General features: G+C 44.0%; 1 protein-coding gene across 5 annotated transcripts in view; it reads right to left on the minus strand.

The window, feature by feature from the left end:
* Positions 1-10699, minus strand: part of HMG20A (high mobility group 20A) — a 44712-nt gene extending 34013 nt beyond the window's left edge. The window contains exons 1-2 of one of the 5 annotated variants that reach the window (XM_059823793.1): positions 10684-10699; positions 7996-8114 (exon numbers count right to left, since the gene is read on the minus strand). The gene's annotated coding sequence lies outside the window, so the exon portion shown is untranslated. Of the gene's footprint in view, positions 1-7995; positions 8115-10025; positions 10084-10414; positions 10462-10683 lie in introns of those variants that run through there. The other 4 variants (XM_059823794.1, XM_059823791.1, XM_059823792.1 and 1 more) reach the window with 4 other exon arrangements.
* Positions 10700-12155: the final 1456 nt, after the last annotated feature.

Here is a 12155-nt window from a genome sequence, read left to right on the forward strand (position 1 = left end):
GCAGTTACATTGGTTTGTCACTGCCAATTTAACACAATACACTTGCAACCCCCTCCTATATGTTCAACATCCAAAAAGTGACTGATTTGTCATTTCTTCTCTATTCCTTCAAATAAATTGCCATTCTAGTTCCTTGTCAGCTTTGCTGATGTACTGTCTAGCTTCTTTGGGGTGATTACTTTGCATTTCATTTATCTTTTAAGCACTAAGTTATTTAGCAGTAGAAAGTCACAGCAAATGCCAGGAAACTTGTTTCTCTGATCTGCAAAAACTTCCAATTGCTGAAATTTCTGTATTTTTAATTACAATGGTATACAAATACATCCACAGCAGTGAGATGCTACAAAGCAAGTTCAGAAACAGAGACACTCGCAAGTCTCAAAAATGGAAGTATGACAGATACATTTCCTATCATAAACTGACAGCTCATTTGCATAAAATTTAGCTGCGTATGACAGACTAGCGGACCTTTTTCATGATAACTTTCAGTTATTATATTACTGCAAGGCTGCATTATCAGAATCCTGCCTCATTGCTTGCCCAGATTCATCTATTGGTCAGTCACTGATCCACATTCACATAAGCTGGAAGGAAAAAGCCCAAACATGCAATAGAGCTATAGACCAGTAAGTGCCTACATTTATATAGCATTATTTAAATGTCTCCATAAAAATTCAATTATAGACATCTGACAAACATTACTGACCTCAGACTCGAGAATAAAGAATTGTGCATCAATAAAGAAAAAACTTTTTCAAACATAATTTCCAGAAGTCTATATTATAAAGACACTGAGACAAAAGCTGAAATTAGATTTTTTTGCAAAGTTTCTAGCCTTTACTGTGCATTTGAAATCTCCTGTCTTCCCACTCTTCCTCACTGTAAAAAATTAAACCCTTTGTATGTGCTTATTTGCATATCAATACTTACAATACTCGTCGACATAACAGCAATGCAAGAAGATAAACTTTAGGAACACGTTGGAAAGTTTCTTGTAATCTATTATTTTCTGCATGCTTTGCAAACCCTTCTGATCAATGTCTTTTCTGTAATTCCCTTGAGAAATACTTTGTAGAAATGGCATTGGGACAGAATGTACGTTTTTACAATTGGCAATACAATTATGCAAGTAACTTACCTAAAAAACTTACCTAAAGCATTTTCCTACAGAGAAAATGCAAGTAAGCCATCTATAAGAGTCCACATTTTTTCATACTTGTAATGAATGTTAAGTTTTTATAAGGTTAAAACAATATTAACAGAAAAGGTTTCTCAAGTGAAGAAATTATCTTTGATATTAGGATGATTTTCATTTCACTACTCATTCAAAACAATTCACATAAAGTCACACAGTCTAAACTTAGCTTGGAGTAATTAATTCTATAGCTTTTTATATTAAAATGTAAACAGATGAACAATCAAATCCAATCTTATGTCAAGGCAAAGACCACTTTGGTTAGTCTAACACAAATACTTGCAAGATTTTTGTACTTCAAGAAAGTTTCCTGGGCTAGAACTAAAAAAGCTTATTTCCCATCTGTAAAACCGCAGTATACCCACACATACAGGCTAGAGGAGATGAAGGCGATTGCCTAGACTGACCCATTTAGCATTGGCCACCTATTCTCTATTAAAAAAAGAAACACGAAGAGGAATTCAAAGCTACAAAATGGTTACCCAGTCTTGTTTTAAAGGCTGACAGTAAGAGAAGCATCACTGCATCAGTTGTCCCACACGGTAGTTATGCACGCAGTAAGTTTGTGCAACTTTCTATTGCAGCAGTCACATAGATTTTGTTATGCTTTCACAGGCGAGACCCTATAAGGTAAGAACCTATATCAATAAATTCCAATTCAGTTATTTGATAAATGTATCCTTTCATGATTTTAAACAAATGCAGCACCTCCATTCATTTTTAGGACTGAAAAATATACCTTTAACTCATTTTTAGGCTCTGATCTTTTTCCAGTATGCTAGCAACCCTTTCTGAATTCCAAAAGTAGCTGTAGTAGCACCAGCTGCAGAAGACACGTATTACTACCTTGGCTGTTAGACTCATCTGTTCTTACCTAACGCTTAGTTGCTCAGAGCTTCACTAAATGCTATGTTCAGCTGGATTATCCAGTCACTTCCAACACCTCTTCATGTCACTGCTCCCAAGGAGGCCTTCGCCGCCTATACCTGTCCTGAGGTATAATAGTTTAAATGTGACTGAATATAAAGTCTGGTTTGCTTGAATCCAGTCTTTAAAAACAGAACTAAACCAGGTTAGTAAACCACAACTATTGAAAAAGCAGTTGTCACATTACCTCTCCCCAAGTAACCAAGAAGTTTTAAATTGATGCCATCTTGTTCAAAGACATCAAATTTCAGAAAGCAGGATGAATCAGGCACTATTCATGACTTTAAATTGACATTTAAAAAGCCACGGATCACAAACTAATACAATTCAGAAGCTTTTTTCTGCCTTTCTTTTTCCTATACTCAGAACTTAAAAAAATACGATTTGTGCTTCCACATTTCAATTAAATGTTTGGTGTTAGTGGACAGTTTACAGAATCCTAATGATGTCACACAATGATTTATACACTACTGTCAGCTGATAAAGCAGAATGGGAAACTGGCAAAATACTGGTGGCATAAGTTGAGCATTAGAGGAACACAATTTTCAGGCCTCTTTCTCAGGCTTTGCATATTTTGATACAACCTAGATTTAAGGATAGGTCACAGAGTAGTAGCTTGCGGCTGCAGAGAGGGGAAGGTCTTGCTCCCTTCTCCTTTCTCAACTGATTATGGCAATCTTCATAGCTTACCAGATTTGTCACAGAGCTGCTCTAACTCCCTAACTCTTCCTTTTGGGAGAATGGCAGGGAAGAGGGGAAGCTGGGTGTTTTCCACCAGCTGAGGTACATAGTCGAAAGGACTCAGAAGTCAAATAAATACCAGAGTATATTAAAAAACAGAACACATTTGGAACTTCCCACTTCCATGCGTGGTAAACAGTCACATTAAGCTACATAAGCCACCCCCAATCACCAAAGATAACTTGTTGGACTCATTCTGCTAGTAGTCCCTTGTAGAGTTTTCACATAACATCAAGAGAAGCATTCAGAAAGGTCATCTGCCTGCATGAAGATAAGCCAAGTGCTAGGAGGTGCAGACAATAGCTCTCCACTGCCTAAGGCTACAGTTCTATGGCAGCCTAAGCCTATTTAACTACTTACTACTCATATCACATCATCTTCAGCCTGGCAACTCTGTTCACTGGACAGGTCATGTGTTTCAGCATGCTAAAGAAACAGAACAGCTTTTAGTTCATTTATCAAATCAGTTTATGCCAGAATAAAGGGTGAAATGGCTCAGCAAAGGATCCAACAAGCCCTGCAATTGGCAGAAGAAAAAGGGATGCAAGTCGCACAGCCAAGAGTTAGCAACTTAAATTTCTATAACCCTATAGTCTGAGACTCAGCTCTCACTAAAATTCTAGTGGTGTCAGAAATGAAGAACTTTGAAACTATTCCAGTAACTGAGAGCCCCAAAATAGTCATAAGTGGGAGGAAATATGATTACCAGAAAAAACTAGGATTATCTCATAAACTGACTTGACATTCTCAGGTTCTTTTCTTTCCAATCTAAAGCTAAACATTTATTCTCCTGATGAAAGCTGAGATTCTTTCCCATGAGTCTGGAAACAGGACTTGAATTCCACAAATTCTGATTCATTTGTTCTAACAAGAGATACTTAATACACTGGCTCTTCATATCATGTATGAATTGCAGCAAATATACTTCCTTATCTTAATTAAACTGAGCAGAAGAGCAATTTAAGTCTATTCTGTGATGCTTCCCACATATTGAAACAATGAGGATTTAGTCAAATATTGGTTATCTTGATTTCATTTCATCAGTAGCATGAGTCATATGCAATACCAGCTAAAACATACTGTAAATGCACTCTGAGCCAGAAATCTGCTCCAAAAGAAGACTTCAGTATGGTTACCTATGATAGTAACTGACTAGATGGCAGAACTGAAAAAAACTGCTATGCCATGTTTTTTACATAACTACACTGCTCTTCAGGCACACATGACGAACATCTTTTTCCTGTCATTATTATTTGATTTTGCATTGGCAAAGTTTAAACTCCAATAGAAACAATGAACCTTCTAATGCTACACTGCCTCCACTGAGTTTTCCAAATTTCTCCTGGTTTATCACTGCTTTGATACTCTGTTTTGTATCACAAACCTCCAGCTCCCGTTTTAGAACCCTCCTTTGTTGAGACAATCACAAACGTTCAGATCCAAGCAGCAAGAACTAATGTAAAACCTGCTCATTAAGAAATACATCCTGAAGGAGAAATAAGAGCATTTTAATATTCCTATATAGTTCAGGACTTTTGGAGACTCTGAAGATTTGCTCATCTGCTCTAGAAATCCTGTAGAATTTGTGATTAATGAGATATTCCAACAAACGCTTGTGCATTTGAAGATATGGTAGCTTTAAATGGAGTATCTTTCTACAATAAGTCTCAAACTTTTTATCCTTTAGGTATCAGAAGATTTCTTTGTCAATGCACTAGATAAGTGAAAAAGCAAACAAGGAAGATTGTGCCTATTCTTAAAGTAAGCTGTGGAGAAGTAGGACATGAGAGGAGCACCGTGCCAAGGGAAAAGGTTTAGGATGCCAGTAAAAGAAAAAACCTTTAAAACAAAAATGTACACCAAGCTTTCTTCTCTTACCTTTGTGTGCCATTTATCCTGTACTGGGAACATTCCTCCCCGCCCCCCAGTCTTCTTGGCAGAAATGCGATGTTAGCGAACCCCAGATTTAAAACTGTGAAAGAAGATTCAGAGTTTACTGTTTTCAGTACTTCGCTTGGTGTTGATCTGGTTTCTCTGTTGTATAGCCTCATACTATTACCAGAACCTGTTTTGCCACAGCTCTCCACCGCTTTTCCAACTACGGAGACTGACACTTTCTCTTTCCATAATTGTCAGGCACATCGTATTTTGAATAGTAGTATGGGACACTAACTCCACTACATCAGAAATTCAACCTTTGATCAACATATAATTATGGCCCCAGAGTCATAAGCCTGAGATTATTACTTAGCCTATTCTTACACAAATTACAAAGACAGTCCATTCTTATAAAAAACCAGTTCATTTGCATTACTGATGCTTTTTCAATTACTAGTTTTCAGCAAACACTACTCCAAAGTTAGAAAACAACATACCGTCTTAAGTCCAAGGATTATGAAACAGCAGCCAAGGGAATTCAAAGAGAAAAGCTGTTTCTTTCTTAAGTAACAAACGCATAAATTCACAAAAAACACTAATTTATGTCATACTACTTACCTGAAATAAAACAGAACAGACACAGCTAAGTCAGACCTGCTTTAACCACCGTTTGGTCAAGACTGTCTGAGAACCCATCCAACTAAAGCATGCAACTGTACTGTAGGCTTATGTTCGTATTTAGGTCCTGCCATAATAATAAAAAAATATTGCTCAGTCATCCATTAAGCTTGTTTTTAAAGAAATCCCCAAATCCCTCTCACTCCCAGCACTTGCTGGGACATCGACCACATCCAGGGGACAAACCAGGTAACAGTTGCACCGTCTCAGTAACTAGTTACCCAGTGCAGTTTAACTTAACATCACAGCTAGTGGCACCTAAGGGGATTGCCCTACTCCTCCCACAAACCGCATGGCTGTGGTGCACACAAATGCAGCAAGCTGGTTCAGGGGGCTAAAGTGGAAGCAAAGCAATGCCCTCTCCTGACAGGAACATCCCCTGAACTGCTGCATAATCAGATAAGCATCAGGATAAAGAAAAGGAACAGAACTGGCCTTTCAGCAACTGTTTATTGTACCAGTATGGATCCAGAGCAGCTAAGGTTGACTACCCTCTCAATTTCATAAGTTGTACAGTTTTATGTCACAGTTAAACCTTACCACTTCCCCATCTTATTACTCCCAGTCTTCTTCACAACCAGCCACACTTGCCTCCTCCACACATACACTAGTGTTCATACAGACTCTTTGGTTTTCAACTTGGACAAGTCCTTGAACTAATTTACCAGCTAGATAAAAAAGTTTTCATCTCATAAGCTCTTCAAAACGGTTTGCCAAAACCACGTATTAGTGCTAGCATCAGAGGGCAACAGCAGCAAAGATTCACTGGCTCAAGCTCCTTTGGAATTACACCCCCAAGCAGAAAGCACAAATCACATATACCACCACCTAAAGTCCTAGCAAGTTCTACAGATAAGTAGACTTTCCCCTGGTAATTGACTAAATTGCCAAGAAACCCTCTGTGTTCCACACTAGCTGGCAGAAGAAAAAAAAAGGAAAAAGCATTCAGAAATAAATTCCATCAGTCTTAAGTCTCTTGATTTCAATTAATAACTGACACTTTCACTATCCTCATTCTCTCATGTACTTCACACATTTTTATCACCAGTAACAAACCTTTATGCCAGTCTTTTGACCAAAACAACTCTTCCCATTTTCATGCTATCACAATTTTTTGAGCTACAGGCTAAGGGTGTCAGCTGCTCACCTCATTACTTATCCCAGCCATAATGCCAAAAAGACACATTCCAAAGTCTTAGATTCCTTTTTACCTGAAGAAACAGTACGAGAAATCCAAGTCATAAGAATTTCAGAAACAGTGAAGTATAAGATTTATTTTGTTATTCATTGTACGCATGTAAAATATATGGTCCAAGAGACTGAAATCAGTCAGCTGAAGTCAGCTAATGCCCTAGTTTCCTGCAGAGGAGAGCAGGATAATTTGTTTCTAGGATCAAAATCGTTAATAAGCCTCCTTGAAGACAACTTAGCATAGCTTCCATTTAACATATTTACTATTTTAAAAAAATCTAGTCAGTAATATTTTTAATGCCATTTCTGAAAGACAAGTTTTCTTCAAAGTGCATCAGCATTTGCAAGTAAGGTCAAGGAACAAGGAAGATCTCCTAGGAAATTTAGAACTTATAAGTATTCAGATATTCCACCATAACTGGTTTTGTTCCCCTGTAACACAGAATGAAGATTTCTCCCAGATAAACATAGTCATTCAAAACTAGCTCTAGCTGCAATTCACCAAAAGCTATCCTTAGCAAACTGTCAAGTAGCCCCCTTCAGAAACAGAATGTCAGTCTCAGGTTTGTCCCTAATAGATAGGTATGAACAATGCAAGTTATTCCTTTAGTAAGAATTAACCCTCTGTTAACACAGAGACTTAAGCAAACTAGTTTGGGGAACTCTCCAAAGCCAATCAAATTACGGATAGAAAGGGCATTTTATTAGTGTACATGTACAACTAGCGAAAAGAAAAAAGAAAACCTTTCTTCATTCACCTATCGTCCTCGAAAAAGTACATGCATGTTCCCTTGAGTTACCCTTCTCTCTCACAGACCATTATCAGAAGAGTATCCCCATTATTGTAAGTGCAGCCTCTTCACCTCTATTCTAACATCCAACAGTTTCTCACAGCACGTGCCACAATACTCAAAAAAATCAGCCCAGCTCTGCACACACTTCAGTAACGGTGAGTGGGAGTACTTAAGTTTTTCAGCCACAGTCTGGAGAGGGCAGGAGGTACGGCAGGAATTCTGAAACCTATATCCGCTTGTTTCAGTTAAACATGCTCTAAATTTGCCTGCAACCTTTGTCCCAGTCAGTGGTTAAGCTTGAGAAAAATCTCATCCAAGAACTGGCCCTAAAACAAATCCTACTTAATCAAAGAGAAGCGCTTTACTATGGAAGGCTGAGCTTGCTTAGGCAGGCAAGAAGGTATACCTCGCTAATTGGGCACACCTTGATACTAAGTGAGCCTTTATTTAAATACATTGTGAACAGATGCACTAACAAGGAAAGCTTACAAAGTTAACCTGAACACATTAGTTTACAACTTCCTCAGTTCCTGTGCTCTGATACTAAGAAAAACTTTGTGATGTGGGTAGAAAGCAAAACCACAGCTCACAGTCACTGCTTTCATACAGAAGTCTAGCTGCACCAGGGAAATCAGCACATCTTCTCAGTTCTCTGCGCAGTCCGTGGCCATCAGACACAGAAAGCCTGGGCTTGTGGAGGGAAGATGTCCTGCAAGAACAGAAAGATGAAACACAGTAAGAATCTCTCTCCTCTTGGCTGCTTTGCTGCAAAGTACTAGAATTTTTTATAGTCACCTCCTAACAGTCAGGTACACATAGAAGAGTTGAACCCTGTTCTCAGGTGCTAAAGAAACACCCCTGTAAGAAACATGATTCTCTTCTCCCTTTTCTGAGCCATCAAAGGTGTACCTGTCACATTTCCCTCTGCGTGCCACACCATGAGCAAACAAATGAAATAAATATTCAATTTACAATCAAGACGGTGGGGTCAGATCACACAATCTTCAGTTTTTCTATTTTGAAAACTGCTAGCATCCTATACAAAAGCTAACTTAAGAATTTTAAGACTAATCTGAATACTCTGCTTTAGCCACCAGTTCTAAGCCTGTATCTCCTTAGAATTAGTAATCTCAATTCTATTTCCAGACACACCAGATTTCTACAGACAGAGAAAAAATTAATCACTTTCCCTCAATTTCCTGGACTCTAAAGTTACAGTATTTGCCAGCAACTGGTATCATTCTAGAAATGCTGAGTATCTCATCCCTTCTAACAAGCATATAACGTAGGTGTGTAAGAAAACAAAAAAAGATAAAACAGCATTTCACTAATACCTTCAAATACCAGATAGTTTGCGTCCCTACACATACGGCCTGGATTTAAAAAAAAAAACAGGTCATGAAAACAAATTCTTTGTTTTCAACAGCTAGTTATATTTATACTCTGATGAAATTAAGAATGATCACTTCAGAATAACATACACAAACTTGCCAGAGCACAGTTTCCCTAAATTGTTGTGCGCAGTTCCACCACTACATGGCCTTAGCCAAGCTTAGTCCACGTACACAACTTACTTTCCCCGGAAAAGAACGATGTTTTCAAAGACCTAACAAGACTTTACCTGCTGAAAAAGGCAGTAACTGTAAACCAATGAGGAAGTTTCCCCTATAGTGGCACTAGCACTAACATGACACCCAGCTTCTATTTGCTTAGAAGAGAGTAGTCCTAACCAAATTTTGACACTTAAGTGCTCTAGAACAGTGGTCTCTAAAGTGGGTCACACATGCAAGAAAATCCACTGAGGTGTAGGAAGAAAACGTTTTCTGTAACATTAATAAATAATACTTTTAAATGGTGTTTATTTCATCTTTATCTTATCCTTTCCTAAATTCTATTTGAGTATGCTTTATAATGAATATATCAGTACAGTAGTAGCCATATATAATTGATAAATCAATAAATATACATAAATTGTGGCTGCATGCTAATAAGGTTTTTTTACTGATAGGCATGTGCAGCCAAAAAAAAAACCATCGGAGGCCACTTCTCTAGAAAGCAGAAGCTCCCTTTCTCTGTGGACAGGATTTTCCTTTTTTCTACTGAGGAAAAAAGAGGATTTATATTTGTCCTGCCTTCCCTCATTTTCCTAGATGCCGCTAAGTTAACCCCAAATTACACTAATCTTCCTCACTCATATAAGATGATTTTGGGGTTCTTTCCTTAGAATAGCTCCAACAGCCTGCTCCGCATCCACTCCTAGCTCTCCTCCAAAGCCCTAAACCACGACATACCAATTAGTTTCACTTTGCTCCAGGAAGCGAGGACCAGGCCAGTTTCACTCTAGTGCTGGTATTTCAGAGGATTTGAATGAATGGCGCCTCACGAGGCACGTGGCTCCAGGGTTTTCAGTGCTAGGGTTGGGGCTTTTTTTGCCACCTCAACGATACAAAACTTAAGTTGCTCAGGAACAGGCAACTGAACGTGAAAACCTATTACTGGAAAGAAGTACCAGAAAACCACACTATGATAAATGACCTGCTTGACAAGGGAACATTAAGTGGACATAATGAAACAATAAATACATAGAATTAAGGAGCCATCAAATATTATTACTTCTTACCACTTTGCGGGAGCCGAGGGAAGAGATGAGGGTTACAAGGAAGAACACAGAAAGCCAAGTGCCTAGACCCTCACCCAGCTCTTCCCCCTCACCCAACGCGAGCTCTGGCAGATCCCGCCAGGCCCCTCACCGGTGGGCCACAGCAAACAGGCCGCCCGCCGGCAAGCTCGGGGCGCGGGGAGAGCCGGAGGCCGTCAGCGAAGCCTGCCAGGCCTGGCCGCTGAGGAAGGCCGGCGCCGGGCCGCCGGCAGCGCCGCGAGGGGGGCCGCTCCCCGCCTCACCGCTGCCCACCGCGGCGGGAGCGGGGCGCCCGCCGACCCCCTTCCCCCGCCCCGGGCTAGGAGAGGAGGAGAGGAGAAGGGCCTGCGGCCGCGGCCCTCCCTACTGACCTGCCGGAGGGCGGCTCTCCCGCAGGGCCGAGGGGTCGCCCGGCGGAGCTCGCTCCCCTCAGCCCGCGCAGCCGCTGCCGCCTCCTTCACGCGCACGGCCGCATTACCGCACCCCCAGCCCGCTCAGATCTCTCCGCTCCCACCTCAGCGCGGCCCTCTCGCCTCCCCCGGAGGAATCCCTCAGGAGAACCCTCATCCGGGCCGCGAGCACGCGCCGCCGCCCCGCTCGCCCAGCGGCCCGGTACGGAGTAGGGGTTCAAACAACACACCGGGACTACTTTTGCCCTCACAGGCGGAAGCACACCGCTCTCTGCGCGCGCAGGTGCACGGCCGATTTTAAAGGACCGGGCGGCGCGCTGAGCGCGAGGCACGCTGCGAGTTGTAGTCTTCCCGTGCCAGCCCCGCCCACCTCGCGGCGGCTCCTCCGGCCGCCAGCGGCCCTCGCGCCACCCGTGCCAGCGCCGCGCCCCCTCGCTGCTCCCCAGCCAATGGGCGGCCTCGCTGCGGGCGAGGGGGGGGGTGTCCTCCCTCCCCTGGTGCGCGCGCGGGGGGCGGGGCCGGTCCGCGGCCGGCGGCGCCCGGAGTTAGTTGTTGCGCGCGGGCGCGGCGGTCGCAGCCCTGTCCCGGCAGTCGGTTCTTCTCCGCGGCCGGAGGCTGCGGGAGCCGGCCCTGACGAAGCCTCCTCGGCGCAGCCACCGCCTCCCCCTCGCCGCCCGCCCGCGGGAGGCGCCGTGGGGCCGGGGAGCCCCTGCCAGGTGAGGGGCCGGTCCGAGCCCGGGGGCGGGAGGGGGGTGACGGCCCCTCTCGCTGTGAGGGGAGGCCGGGGGGCGGCGGCGGTGGCCTCGCGCCGGCTCGTGCCCTGCCCGCGCCGCCGGCTCGGGTTTCCTCAGCGAGGCCCCGGGCGGGGGCAGCGAGAAGGGGCCCCGGCGCGGCTCGGCGGGGTGTGAGGGGAGCGGCCGGGCGCAGCCGCCGCCTGCCCGCTCCTCCTGAGGGGGTCCCGCCGGCGCCCTCCCCGCCGCGGCCCCGTTGCTGCGCCCGGAGGGTCCGGCTGGCGCCGGCAGCCGCCCCGGGGCCCCCGCGAGGCAGTGCGGCGCCCTCGCCCCCAGCCGCGGCGCTGGGCCCCCGGATCGCCGCCGACGTCCCCCGGGGCCCGCGGCGGCGAAGGGCGCTTTCTTCTGCCCACTCCTCGGCTGGAAGTTTTGCGGCGTTATCCTGCGCTCAGTGCGTTGTGCCTGAGCCTGGCGGGGAGCGCTGGGCGGCTTCGGAGCTGACGCCTTCTAGGAATTTCACGACGATAAAGCCGCTGTAGGTGCCAGGTGGATGCTGTCCCTGCCGAGGCTCTGACCTTACTCTGTTATTACTGTGTATTCCTGACATAAAAGGCTTTACGTGTACGTGTGTAGCTACATTCCATCCTCCTCTCAGGCTTTCGATGCTTCCTTTTCTGTTGAAGGTTATTTTGGACTTTCAGGTGGGTCGGTCTGTTGGCCTGTTTTTATGGCGGGTGAAGTTGCGACCAGACTGGAAAGGCTGGGGTTTGCATTGGGACAGCAAGTGAAACAGTGTAAGTGCGTTGCCGTGGCTAGTTGCTTATCAGGCAGCTGGTATCTAGCACAGGATGGCCAGGCTGCTCTTAGGTGAGCTCAAGGAGGAGGAGGAGTGTTGCCTGGTGGATCTCTGACCTCGACTTTGATAGGGGTCCCTTCTCGGAGAACATAATTTCTGCTTGTTTCAGGTCTTT

The sequence above is a fragment of the Gavia stellata genome, chromosome 13 (genome assembly GCF_030936135.1).
Source record: "Gavia stellata isolate bGavSte3 chromosome 13, bGavSte3.hap2, whole genome shotgun sequence".
Lineage (NCBI taxonomy): Eukaryota > Metazoa > Chordata > Aves > Gaviiformes > Gaviidae > Gavia > Gavia stellata.